This window comes from Macaca nemestrina, chromosome 9, assembly GCF_043159975.1.
Source record: "Macaca nemestrina isolate mMacNem1 chromosome 9, mMacNem.hap1, whole genome shotgun sequence".
Taxonomy (NCBI): Eukaryota; Metazoa; Chordata; class Mammalia; order Primates; family Cercopithecidae; genus Macaca; species Macaca nemestrina.
The window spans coordinates 65,090,613-65,104,820 of record NC_092133.1 but is presented as its reverse complement, the minus strand read 5'-3'; the positions used below and the strand labels follow the sequence as shown (position 1 = coordinate 65,104,820).

The 14,208-nt window shown below is 46.7% G+C and overlaps 1 protein-coding gene across 3 annotated transcripts in view; it reads right to left on the bottom strand.

The window, feature by feature from the left end:
• The window catches only part of LOC105466113 (storkhead box 1), a 73,235-nt gene that overhangs the window by 37,237 nt on the left and 21,790 nt on the right, over positions 1 to 14,208 (bottom strand). Inside the window, exon 1 of one of the 3 annotated variants that reach the window (XM_071069650.1) lies at positions 3,996 to 5,925. The exons of the other annotated variants lie outside the window; for them this stretch is intronic. The gene's annotated coding sequence lies outside the window, so the exon portion shown is untranslated. Of the gene's footprint in view, positions 1 to 3,995; positions 5,926 to 14,208 lie in introns of those variants that run through there. 3 annotated transcript variants of the gene reach the window in all.

Here is a 14,208-nt window from a genome sequence, read left to right as displayed (position 1 = left end):
CATGTAACTTGCCAGGAATGTAGATTGTTCTCTTGTGTGAACTCTAATACTAATCATTCTATCCTAGTAGTGAGAGCTCAAGGAGTATGGTTACCAGTGAGGCTTTCTCATCCTTGGGAAACCTCTCCCTCTGTACATATTATTACTGAAATTCTTCAGAAAATTCTGAGACGCTCTTGGTGTTTCATTGCTACTTTAATCTTAATTATTATGGGACTGATCACTGTCACTGCTATTGGTGCGGCAGCCAGAGTTGCGCTACATTCATCAGTGCGGACAGCAGATTTCGTAAATAAATGGCAAAAGAATTCTACTTTGCTGTGCAACTCTCAAACTAAAATATACCAAAAGATAGTTAATCAAATCAATGATCTCTGACAAACTGTAATGTGGCTAGGAGATCAAGTAGTTAGTTTGGAATATACAATGCAGTTAACATGCGACTGGAATACTTCTGACTTTTGTATCACTCCTTACCCTTATAATGAATCAGAGCATGAACAGAAAAGAATAAAAAAGCATCTAGACACTCTACAAACTCGTCTTTAGAGGTTGCAAAATTAAGAGAACAAATATTTAAAGCATCCCAGGCACACTTGACCTTAATGCCAGGAACTGGAGTGCTTGAAGGAGCTGCAGATAGATTGGCAGCCATAAATCTTTTGAAATGGATAAAAACACTTCGATGCTCTATGATTTCTATGATAGTTGTGCTATTAATCTGTGTTATTTGTCTTTGTGTAGTCTGCAGATGCAAATCCCAACTCCTGGGAAAAGTAGCTCACCATTATAAAGCTGCCTTTGTTTTTATTGCCCTGCAAAAACAAAAAGGGGGACATGCTAGGAACAGTCCCCAAGACTGGCCATAAACAAGATCTCTGCAGCACTGTGCCATGCTCATGATGGCTATGACACTCACACTGGAGGTTGCTGGTTTACTGGAATGAGGGCAAGGAACACCTGGCCCACCCAGGGTGGAAAACCACTCAAGGCGTTCCTAAACCACAAACAATGGCATGAGTTATCTGCACCTTAAGGACATGTTCCTGCTGCAGATAACTAGCCAGAGCCTGTCCCTTTGTTCTCGTGAAGAATACTTTTAATCTATAAACTGCAGAAACAATGTTTATCTCGGGCTTACTGTCAATAACTATGTGGGTCAAATTCTGTTTGAGGCTCTCGGCTCTGAAGGCTGTTAGCCCCCTGATCCCACTTTGCACTCTATTTCTGTGTCTGTGTCTTTATTCCTCTAGCACTGCTGGATTGGGGTCTCCACGACCGAGCTGGTCTCGGCAGGATTACAGGCATGTGCCACCATGCCCAGCTAATTTTGTATTTTTAGTAGAGACAGGGTTTCTCCATGTTGGTCAGGCTGGTCTCGAACTCCTGACCTCAGGTGATCCGCCCACCTTGGCCTCCCGAAGAACTGGGATTACAGGCATGAGCCACCATGCCCAGCCAATCCTGACTTTTCTTTTCCCAACTCCCATAGCCTATTTGACCAGGAATCAGTCCCCATGACCTTCTCCCCATGACCTAGGAAGAAGCAACACACACTGCCAAAGCCTACTACTACCCCTACTTCATTTCTGAGAGGCATACCTCAGTGGCCCATCCTATTCAGTGATATTTTATTATGACCCCTTGTGGCAGATAACACTGGTTGGCCCATTTAACACACATGCCCAATCAAATTTTCCCTCACCTTCCTCTAGTGTGGAGGCAGGAAAGCATCATGTTCAATTCCCTAGCCTCATAACTTAACAGACATATGACAAAGATGTGGCCAACTTTTTTTTTTTTTTTTTTTTGAGACAGAGTCTCACTTTGTTACCCAGGCTGGAGTGCAGTGGCATCATCTTGGCTCACTGCAACCTCCACCTCCCAGGTTCAAGCAATTCTCCTGCCTAAGCCTTTGGAGTAGCTGGGATTACAGGCTCCTGCCACCACACCCGGCTAATTTTTTGAATTTTTCATAGAGATGGGGTTTCACCATGTTGCTGGTCTCAAACTCCTGACCTCAGGTGATCCACCTGCCTCAGCCTCCCAAAGTGCTGAGATTACAGGGTGAGCCACTGCGCCTGGCCCAATAAGACTTTTTTTTTTTTCCCCAAGACGGAGTCTTGCTCTGTCGCCCAGGCTGGGGTGCGGTGGCATGATCTTGAGTCACTGCAACCTCTGCCTCCTGGGCTCAAGTGATTCTCCTGCCTCAGCCTCCCGAGTAGCTGGGATTATAGGTGCCTGCCACCATGCTGGCTAATTTTTGTATTTTTGGTAATGAGGGGGTTTCACCATGTTTGCCAGGCTGGTCTTGAACTCTGGACTTCGTGATATGCCCATCTCAACCTCCCAAAGTGCTGGGATTACAGGCGTGAGCCACCGCACGTGGCCCCCAATGAAATTTTTTTAAAGGCCCTCCATCTACAATTCTTTCTTCCTGCTTGGATCTTGCAGAGGATGCAACCATTTTGTGACCATGAGGTGACAAGCATGATGTCAAAAGATCATCTACTAGGAAGATGAAGCAGAAATCAAGGGCCCAAGTCTCAGACAGCTTTGCTGAGCCAAGCTCACCCAGGCTACCTACTTCCAAGCTTCTTGTTGTGTGAGACAAATCTATCCCTCATTTGTTCAAGCCATTTTTTAGAAGACTTTCTACAATCTGCAACAAAACACCTCTCTAACCAAAATACCTAGCCAAGGACATTAAACATTTATTGCTTCCTTGTTTTTTCTGCTGTGAGCAAAACATTTGTCTTGCTAAGGGCTTGATTAGACCTTCTAGATTTGACAACACACTAAACACTTATTTTCAACACAATAACTCCCATGAGCTGGCCACACAGTCAATATTTACAGAAAAGATGTCAGGACTGCTGCTGCTTTACCTGCATCACGTCAAGTCCGGGATGTAGAAGTTTTGAGATGAAATGCCGAAGCTTCAACTAGGATTGCTAGTTTTTAATTTGTACTGAAAAAATAGTGATAGGCACTCTTCCTGGATGAGGAAGGATTTCCTTACAGCATGTACAAATCACAAAGGGAAAAGATAAGAACTGTCACAGCTGTTCAAAGAATAGGTTGCTCTCAAAATGGGTATCTACAGTTATGGCTCTGAGAATGGGATGCCTTTCAATCACTTCTGAAACGAAGTCTTGTGAAATGGAGACAATAAGCCAATATTACTGTTAACATCACTATAAGATTAGCTCAGGACTTAGAGGGGCAAATAATGACTAACATCATGTATATTTCAGACGTACGCAATCCCTGCCATTTGCTGAAGAAAGTTGCTGTGAGTCCCCAAAGAACCTGGATCCACCCAGGCCCCAGGTCTCTGTAGGCAGGGTCGGCGTGGAGGTGACGAAACCCAGCAGAGGCCTCCTACTCCCAGGCTTTGTGGTGACAGGAGCTGGGATAGGACTCCACTTTGCATCATGAGATAAAACATGTGTAGTGCTACCATTTAGCCCAGACTATACACATATACATGTATGTTACCAAAAGCATCACAGAAACTGCAGCCTTGCCTGCTTCTCTCCTACTGATAAAGGAGGGGCCCAGGTGGCCCAGAATAATAAACAGGACCTGCGCCAGAATCCAGGAAGGCCTATCTACACCCTCAGGTGCTTCCCCGTCCCCACTTAACCACTCTGCCCCATTGCCCACCCTCTCTCCCAATCTCTGAACCGCTCGTGTCCCAATCAGGAAAGCATCACTGATTTTCTGCATCAATGGTCTCTTTCAGGTCTCCCAGACCGTCTGCTATGCTCCAGCTGGTTTTTTTTGGTTTTTTTGTTTTTTTTTTTTGGAGACAGAGTCTCACGCTCTATCCTCCAGGCTGGAGTGCAGTGGCACGATCTTGGCTCACTGCAACTCCCGCCTCCCCGGTTCATGCCATTCTCCTGCCTCAGCCTTCCAAGTAGCTGGGTCTACAGGCTCCTGCCACCACACCGGGCTAATTTTTTGTATTTTTAGTAGAGACAGGGTTTCACCTTGTTAGCCAGGATGGTCTTGATCTCCTGACCTTGTGATCTGCCCACCTCGGCCTCCCAAAGTGCTGGGATTACAGGCGTGAGCCACCGCGCCCGGTCTTGATCCAGCTGCTTTCAAGTTGATTACAGACTCTGTGGCCTCTGAAATATTAACTTTTAAAAGATAAAAGCCACTTCAGGGATACAATTCACATAAATGTAGTTTTACTAAGAAGCATTTCTAGGCTGTTAGAAATTTTAAAGAAACAAACCGTTCAACTTTAGGACTGGGAATTCCCTTTTCTTCAGCAAAGAAGGAAGGTTTCAGGTTACATCTGGGCGGAGGGGACTGCTCCTCAGCAGGACTGCAGCAGATGTTCACAAGGCCATTGCCTTAGAAACCAAATGTAAAGTTTGCAACCCTTAAGAAATCTCAACTGAGGATGTAGGTCAGCAGCTCTGATCTCTGCATGGGAGGGTAACCCGACTTCTGCTTCTAGGAGCCGGCCACCTTCTTCACACTAAGCCATCCATTACTGCACCATCGACCCATGGCATCCTGGAGGTTTTCTCAGAGTGTGACCAGGCAGAACAAGCGAGGTCCATTTGCACAGGTTATCTGGTTTTTCCAGGGGCCTTGCACACTGACACAACCACCTAACCCCATTCTAGACAAGAACTCGGACTCTCTTGGGTTTCAGTCTAGAAAAGGAGCTCCAACATCTCTTTTAAATACACTTGCTTCCTACCTCATTGCTTTTCTAGCCCCTTCTTCTTCCTTTTTAGGCACCTGAGACTGATGTTCTCCACTTACGAAACATTCCCTCTCCCAAGTGCCCCACAGCCAGTTCTCCTGCTCCTACCAGACTTTCTCACCTGAAGTTCTCTTCACCAACCCTCATGCCCAGGCCACCTCCTCCCCTTCCCACCACCACCTCAGGCTCCAGCCTGGCAGCCCAGTTCACGCTGCCTCAGCTCCACTTTAGCGGGCAAAGCCAATGCTCATGAGCCTGGAGCAGCATGGACTGCTGCGTCACCACTCTGCACCCATCCTGCTTCTAATGTGACCCAAAGGAGAGTCAGTAGCAAGAGAAGCAGAATCTTTGTCTTTTAAGAGTTGGGTTTAGGATAAGTGTCACTGCAAACTTGGGATCCTTAGCTAAGTTATTTTACAACTGTATAGTGAGAGGCTCCAGAAAGATTTACCTAACTCTGAGCGTGTATTTACATTTCAAGGGAAAATGAGGCCCAGGACCTTGGAGACATGCCTAGGTCATAAAAACTGGAGCCACCAGAGCTGACCTGGCTCCCGGAAAGATGTATATTCCAGAAGGTTAAAGGGAGAACCCGGGATCCTTCGATTCTGTCTCCGGGCAGCAAAGATGCTTCCTCCCTCCTTTTAGGAGAGGGGGGAAGCAGTTGCCTCTTTCTCCTTCATGTAAACAAAGAAATTCCATTTTTCTCTGTCCCTCACCTATGGAGTATCTGACCACTAGGGCTGGAGATTTTTCCATCTGGCTTTCATCATACTACCCTGGGGTAAGCCCTGGGCAGGGAGTGCCTATGCAGTTATAATTCTTTACTTAATATTATTTTATCTTACTCTGTAAATAACAAATGCCTCTGATGCAGAAGACATCATGTGTGCATTCAAAATAAAATTAATAAAGATGACTATTAAAAGCCCAACAGTTACGGCAGCAAAGATGATAGGGTCCTATTTGTCATCTGGTTTACTGGAAGAGACCGACAAGAGGCCTGTAGCTGGTTAGGAGGATTGGAGCAATATCCATGGGAACCAGCACAGACCTACTACTGAAAGGACTGGAAAACGTGTTAGCCAGGGATCAGGAGGTAGGCTTAGAAAATGCTGCCAGAATGGCACCTTTGGATTTTGCTGTCCTCCCCAGGTGGGAGGGGAAGGGACCTGGAAATTCTTTTTTTTTTTTTTTTTTTTTTGAGACGGAGTCTCACTCTGTCGCCCGGGCTGGAGTACAGTGGCCGGATCTCAGCTCACTGCAAGCTCTGCCTCCCGGGTTTACGTCATTCTCCTGCCTCAGCCTCCCGAGTAGCTGGGACTACAGGCGCCCGCCACCTCGCCCGGCTAGTTTTTTTGTATTTTTAGTAGAGACGGGGTTTCACCATGTTAGCCAGGATGGTCTCGATCTCCTGACCTCGTGATCCGCCCGTCTCGGCCTCCCAAAGTGTTGGGATTACAGGCTTGAGCCACCGCGCCCGGCCGGAAATTCTTAGAGATGGGCTTTAGGTGGGACGAGAGAAGTTTCTGTTGCTGTCTTCTTGCAGTGAGAGGGAGAGGTTCTTGAGCTCCCACAGCCAGAGCTGGTCTATGAGGGCTGTAGGGCCATGCTGCAGCAAGAAGGGTGTCTGGCTTACTGTCTTGGAGACACTTTTCTGTTCCCCTCTAATCCTGAGTTCTCTTCCTACCCCAGCTGATCTTCCTGTCTCAGGAGGCACTGCACTAGTCCCCTACATGGGGAAACAGGAGTGTAGGGGAGAGATTTGAATGTTGATAGTGGTGTCAGGTACTAGCACCCTCCTGCCCACGTGGGAGATGGATGCTGAGGAATGTAGAGAAACCTCTGTGAGCAGCAGAAACTGTCCTGGACACTTCTCTCCCAGGGTCCAAATGGGGAGAAGGAGAAGGAGAGCTCTCATATGCCATGCTGTCGCCTGCATTCTGCCTCCCTTTTTGCATTTCCTCCAGCAGGGAGGACATAGCTTCTCCCTGTAGCTTCAATTTTATCCCTGTAAATGCTGAATTTAACTGTTAGGGTTTGTGCAAAACTTTGAGTGGAAAAAAAGAAGAGTTTAAAAACAGGTTTGGGGCTGGGGGCGGTGGCTCACGCCTGTAATCCCAGCACTTTGGGAGGCCGAGGCGGGTGGATCACCTGAGGTTGGGAGTTCGAGACCAGCCTGACCAACATGGAGAAACCCCGTCTCTACTAAAAATACAAAATTAGCTGGGTGTGGTGGCATATGCCTATAATTCCAACTACCAGGGAGGCTGAGGCAGGAGAATTGCTTGAACCTGGGAGGTGGAGGTTGCGGTGAGCCGAGATTGTGCCATTGCACTCCAGCCTGGGCAACAAGAGTGAAACTCCATCTCAAAAACAAAAACAAAAACAAAAACAAAAAACCAGCTTTGGTTCCAGGTGCAGTGGCTCACACCTGTAATCCCAGCACATGACCCCCGTCTTTAGCTGAACTAAGGAGGAAGTCCTAAAACATGAGGAGAGCATTCTGCCCTGCTCTCCCAACCTGCTACCCTGTGCCCTCTTCCTGACTGCTCTTCTGGGTGCAGTGAGCACTCTGAATTCAAACTGACTACTGAGTATACCATTTCTGACTGACAGCTCTGGTCACAGACAGTAGGGGATGGTCCCAGCTCACACATGATCCACACATAACAACTTGCACACCTCCAGATGTCGCAGGACAGGTGAATTGGTCAGGACTGCTTAAAACTGCCTCCAGGCAGTCCCTCTGAAAACAAGAACTGACCTGAATTATTTGGGCTGAATTGGGAGGGGTTCCCAAGTTTATCAGCTGATGGGAGATGAGAGGACATATTAAGAGTCTTTTTTTGATTTGTTTTTTCCTTTTTTTAGCCAGGTGCAATGACTTATGCCTATAATCCTGCCATTTTGGGAGGCTGAGGTGGGTCACTTGAGCCTAGGAGCTCCAGACCAGCCTGGGTAATATAATGAGATCCCATCGCTACAGAAAATTAAAAAATTAGCCTGGCTTGATGGTATACGCCTGAGGTCCCAACTACTTGAGGCTGAGGCAGGAGGATCACTTAAGCTGGGGAGGTTGAGGCTGCAGTGAACTGAGATCATGCCACTGCACTCCAGCCTGGGTGACACAGCGAGACCCAGTCTCAAAAAATCAAGTCTTTCTTTTAAGAGTTAAAAAAATTTTTTGGCCGGGCACCATGGCTCATGCCTATAATCTCAGCACTTTGGGAGGCCTAGGCAGGAGGATCACCTGAGGTTAGGAGTTCAAGACCAGTCTGACCAACATGGCGAAACCTTGTCTCTACTAAAAATACAAAAATTAGCTGGGTGTGGTGGTGCATGCCTGTAGTCCCAGCTACTCGGGAGGCTGAGGCAGGAGAATTGCTTGAACCCAGGACATAGAGGTTGCAGTGACACAAGATTGTGCCACTGCACTCCAGCCTGGGTGACAGAGCAAGACTCTTATCTTGAAAAAAAAAAAAATCTTTTTTTTTTTAAGAAACAAGAGTCTCTTTCTGTCACCCAGCTGGAGTGCAGTGGTGTGATCACAGCTCACTGCAACCTCAAACTCCTATGTTCAAGAAATCCTCTCACCTCAGCATCCCAAGTAGCTGCACCTCGAGTACCTGGGACCAAAGGCATGCACCACCATGCTTAGCTAATTTTAACATTTTTTGTAGAGATGGTCTGGCTATGTTGCCCAGGCTGGTCTCCTACTCCTGGTCTCAAGTAATCCTCCTCCCTAGGCATTAGGAGCCTTATCTACTGTGCATGCCTAGAAGGTAATGTCTTACTTGGTAGCCCTAACAATTGTAAACTCTTTGTTAGCAGGGGTGCCATGACCCTCTGGGGTCATGCATATGAAAGGTAAGCATTAATTTATCTCTGGTAAAAAACACTGGCTTATACCTAGAGGCGGTTCAAGTCTTTGAGAAAACACCCCAGGTAGATCAAGTAGCCCCCAGACATGCACTCTGTGGGCAGCATACCTACAGTGAGTTATGCCATTGGAAAGGTGGCATGGGCCAGGTGGAGTGGCTCACACCTATAACCCCAGCACTTTAAGAGGCCAAGGTGGGCAGATCCCTTGAGTTCAGGAGTTCAAGATCAGCCTGGACAACATGGTGAAACCCTATATCTACTAAAAATAACAAAAATTAGCCAGGTGTGGTGGCATGCACCTATAGTCCCAGCTACTCAGGAGACTGACGCGGGAGAATCACCTGAGCCCAGAGAGGTCAAGGCTGCATGCAGTGAGCCGTGATCGCACCACTGGACTCCAGGCTGGGTGACAGAAAGAGACGTCTCAAAAAACAAAAAACAGGCTAGGCACAGTGGCTCATACCTGTAATCCCAGCACTTTAGGAATCTAAGATCACCTGAGGTTAGGAGTTCAAGACTAGCCTGACCAACATGGTGAAACTCCTTCTCTATTAAAAATATGAAATTAGCCGAGCGTGGTGGCACATGCCTATAATCTCAGCTACTAGGGAGGATGAGACAGGGGAATCACTTGAACCTGGGAGGTGAAGGTTGCAGTGAGCTGAGATTGTGCCACAGCACTCCAGCCTGGGCAGCAAGAGTGAAACTCTTTCTCAAATTAAAAAACGAAAAGAAAAGGGCTGAGCGCGGTGGCTCACACCTGTGATCCCAGCACTTTGGGAGGCTGAGGCAGGAGATCACCTGAGGTCAGGAGTTCGAGACCACCCTGACCAACATGGAGAAATCCCAGCTCTACTAAAAATACAAAATTAGCCAGGCATGGTGGCACATGCCTGTAATCCCAGATACTCAGGAGGCTGAGGCAGGAGAACCCGGGAGGCGGAGGTTGCAGTGAGCCGAGATCACGCCATTGCACTCCAGCCTGGCAACAAAAGTGAAACTCCATCTCAAAAAAACAAAAAAAAAAAAAAAAAAAAAAAAAAGAAAGAAAGGTAAGAAAGGTGGTATGAAATTTTTTCTATACTTTAATTGAATGAAATGACTTATGACCCTGACTCAGCCTGAAAAGCCTTGCCATTCAGGTCAGCTTCACATCACTGGCCAATTATACAGAAGACAGAATTTGCTACAGATTTCTTCCTTGCAGGCCATGACCAAGTCTGACCAAATTAATAATATGCCCAACTATATGTCTTGAGCCAGGTTAATTCAGAAACTTGAGAAAGTCACCAGATTTTCTAAGGTAAACCTTTATGGTAAATGAGATTTGTTCAACTGACTAAAACCAGAAGCCTCGGAGGGTGAGCAAAGACAAACAGTGGGGTTGATCTCATTCTGCCCTTGCGAGTTCTGCAGGCAATAGCTGAATAAGTGCTGCTTAAGGTGAACCCAATGGACTGGGTCCTAGCACCTGCTGATCGCTTTAAAACAAAATGACCAGCCGGGCACGGTGGCTCATGCCAGTAATCCCAGCACTTTGGGAGGCTCAGGTGGGCGGATCACCTAAGGTCAGGAGTTTGAGATGAGCCTGGCTAACATGGTGAAACCCCACTTCTACTAAAAATACAAAAAATTAGCTGGGCATGGTGGCGCGTGCCTGTAATCCCAGCTACTCGGGAGGCTGAGGCAGGAGAATCGCTTGAACCCAGGAGGTGGAGGTTGCGGTGAGCCGAGATTGCACCATTGAACTCTAGCCTGGGCAACAAGAGTGGAACTCTGTCTCAAAAAAAAAAAAAAAAAAAAGAAGTGTTTCCCAGTTACACAGGTAGTAAGAAATATACTCAGACAACTGCCAAGTAGGCAGATAAATAAGTCTGACTTCACTTTCAATGCAAATAAAATAAGCATGTGAACCTGACACCACCATCTCACATATCAATGCTGATTCTGATTCTGGATGACAGAGCGAGACTTTGTCTCAAAAAAAAAAAAAAAAAATTAGCCAGGCATGGTGGCATGTGCCTGTAGTCCCAGTTACTCAGGAGGCTGTGGCAGGAATATCTCTTGAGCCCAGGGGCTGAGGCTGCAGTGAGCTATGATTGTGAGACTGCACTACAGCCTGGATGATAGATTGAGACCCTATCTTGGAGAAGAAAGAAAAAAAACAACACAAAAATCTTAAAGCAGTAAGAGAAAAGCTTACACACATACAGGGGAATCACAATAAGATTAACAGCTAACTTCTCATCAGAAACAATGGAGTTCAGAAGACAGTGAGATGACATATTTATTTATTTTTGAGAGGGAGTCTCACTCTGTCACCCAGGCTGGAGTGCAGTGGCACAATCTCGGCTCATTGCAACCTCCACCTCCCAGGTTCAAGCGATTCTGCTGCCTCAGCCTCCCAAGTAGCTGGGATTACAGGTACTCGCCACCATGCCTGGCTAATTTTTGTATTTTTAGTAGAAATGGGGTTTCACCATATTGGCCAGGCTGGTCTCAAACTCCCGAACTCAGATGATCCACCCGCCTGGGCCTCCCAAAGTGCTGTGATTACACGCATGAGCCACAATGCCTGGCTGTTTGTTTTTAAGACAGAGTCTCGCTCTGTTTCCTAGGCTGGAGTATAGTGGTGTAATCTCAGTTCACTACAACCTCCACCTCCGGGGTTCAAGCAATTCTTCTGCCTGAGCCTCCCAAGTAACTGGGATTACAGGTGCACACCACCATGCCCAGCTAACTTTTGTATTTTTAATAGAGACAGGATTTCACCATGTTGGCTAGGCTGGTCTCAAACTCCTGACCTCAAATGATCCGCCCACCTGAGCCTCCCAAAGTGCTGGGATTACAGGCGTGAGCCACTGCGCCCAGCAAATAGATGTACATATTTTGGGGGGGCACATGTGGTAATCTGGTACATTTATACATTCATATAGTGCATAAAGACTACATCAGGGTAATTAGGGTATCCATCACCTTAAATATAAGTTTAATGATTTTTTTACTACCACAATCGGACAATAATTATATTAGAAAGTGAGGCCGGGTGTGGTGGCCCATGCCTGTAATCCTAGCACTTTGGGAGGCCGAGGTGGGCAGATCATGAGGTCAGGAGATCGAGACCATCCTGGCTAACAGGGTGAAACCCCGTCTCTACTAAAAAGTACAAAAAAAGACAAAAACAAAAATTAGCCGGGCGCAGTGGCGGGCACCTGTAGTCCCAGCTACTCGGGAGGCTAAGGCAGGAGAATGGTGTGAACCTGGGAGGCTGAGCTTACAGTGAGCCAAGATCACACCACTGTACTCCAGCCTGGGTGACAGAGTGAGATTCTGTCTCAAAAAATAAATAAATAAAAATAAGAAAGTGAATTAAAACACAATTAAGTTTACTCTTGGCACATTCAACTTCCTAGAGTCTCCCTTTCTCCACTCTTTTTTCCTTTTTTTTTTTTTAAGATAGTCTCACTTTGCAGCCCAGGTTGGAGTGCAGTGACACAATCATAGCTCACTGGAACCTTGACCTCCCAGGCTCAAGAAATCCTCCCACCTCAGCCTCCTGAGTCTTTGGGACCAAAGTTGTACATACCACACCTGGCTAATTTATTGTTTGTGGAGACAGGCTTTCCCTATGTTGCCCAGGCTGGTCTCAAACTCCTGCCCACCTCAGCTTCCCAAAGAGTTGGAATTACAAGCATGAGCCATCGGACCTGGCCTCACTCTTGTTTTTTTGTGTGTTTGCTTTTTGTTGGTTTTGTTATTTTTGTTTTTTTCTTGAGACAGGGTCTCGCATTGTCACCCAGGCTGGAGCACAGTGGCTCGATCTCGGCTCACTGCAGCCTTGACCTCATGGGCTCAAGCAATCCTCCCACCTCAGCCTCCCAAGTAGCTGGGACTACAGCTGACCACCACCATGCCCAGCTAATTTTTGTATTTTTTGTAGAGACAGGATTTCACCACATTGCCCAGGCTAGTCTTGAACTCCTGAGCTCATGCAATCTACCTGCCTTGGCCTCCCAGTGCTGGGATTATAGGCATGAGCCACGGTGCCTGGCCAAATGTTTAAAAGTATATCTAAATCAACTTGTGCACCACCACAATGACCACCACAATCATATACATGCCACACTTTGGGAAATATTGCCCTAATCCATTGTGTGGGATGAAACTGTGTGAATGGAAGTAGAAGGCGCTGTCTTTGCAAAGTGCTCTGGTTTGATAACCAGGCTTCCTTCTGAAGAGGATGTCTTCAGCTGTTTTATGCACTCTGTGCTGCAGGCACATCAAGTAACCACTAAGCTCTATAGCACTTTAAGTTGGAAAGTGTTTAAGGTGGGAGGGAGGGGAGCTCTTTTTATTACCAAGGCTTTCAACCAGCAAATTTAACTATGGCCAACTGCAGGGCTAGAGAAAAAAGCTTCAGTTTTAAAACAAAAAACATGCCAGGTGCACTGGCTCATGTCTGTAATCCCAGCACTTTGGGAGGCCGAGGTGGGCAGATCATGAGGTCAGGATATTGAGACCATCCTGGCTAACACGGTGAAACCCCATCTCTACCAAAAATACAAAAAAATTAGCCGGGCGTGGTGGCCTGTAGTCCCAGCTTCTCAGGAGGCTAAGGCAAGATAATCGCTTGAACCCGGGAGGCGGAGGTTGTAGTGAGCTGAGCTCGCACCACTGGACTCCAGCCTGGGTGACAGAGTGAGACTCCATCTCAAAACAAAAACAAAAACAAAGAACACAGCTGTGGGCTTTCGGAAAAGCCCCATCCCCAAATGCTATTGCTTTCCAGGTACTGGCCATTTCACATGACCCACAATTACCATTTAAAGGGCACGCTGTGTCTTTCTTAAGAGTTGTGAAGAGTCAGATGAATGCAAAGTTTAGGAGAAGAGAATTCAGACAAATGCTGTGATCAAAAATAAACAAACAAACAAACACAAAAACTCCTCCTTGCAGGTAATTTTTCAACCTGTATTCCAACAGAAATCAAAATCTAGAACAGGGATGAAAGAACAATCAGGAGAGGAATGTGAGTAACATATCTCATCCCGTAAGCTTCCACCCTCACTAGCTTTTTGTGTACCAGCGCTGGGCCCAATCAGATGGGAGAGGCCAGGTGCACAAGGCCGGGCAGGAGGTGCCCTGAGCTCCCTGGTCCTCTCCAGCATGATCCAGAGATGAGCCTCCTCTGGTTGAGGGCTCCTTTCACAGCTCCCAGAGACTGAAACTCCCTCTCTCAGATGTGCAAAAATCACAATTGTCCATTTTTCAAAGCATAATTTTCATTCTGTACATATTATTAGGAAATGGTAATTTACACATTAAATAATAGGAAGAGTTCAGGAATTACTGGCCTAAGAGAATCATTGAGTGATTCAATGCGTTGAGAACAGTACATCACAGCATGGAACACATCCACGCCACAGACTGTAGCTGAAGTCCAGAGACAGGAAGGAGCTGGCCAGTTAGGGGAGAAGTTAGGACTGGAATCCAGGTCTCATGGACACACAGGGCCAATAATGCCCGGTTGAACCTGAAAAAGCAAAGCCTGGGCTACAAGAATGTAGTCCTAATTCAGAAGAAAGTTGTTCCTG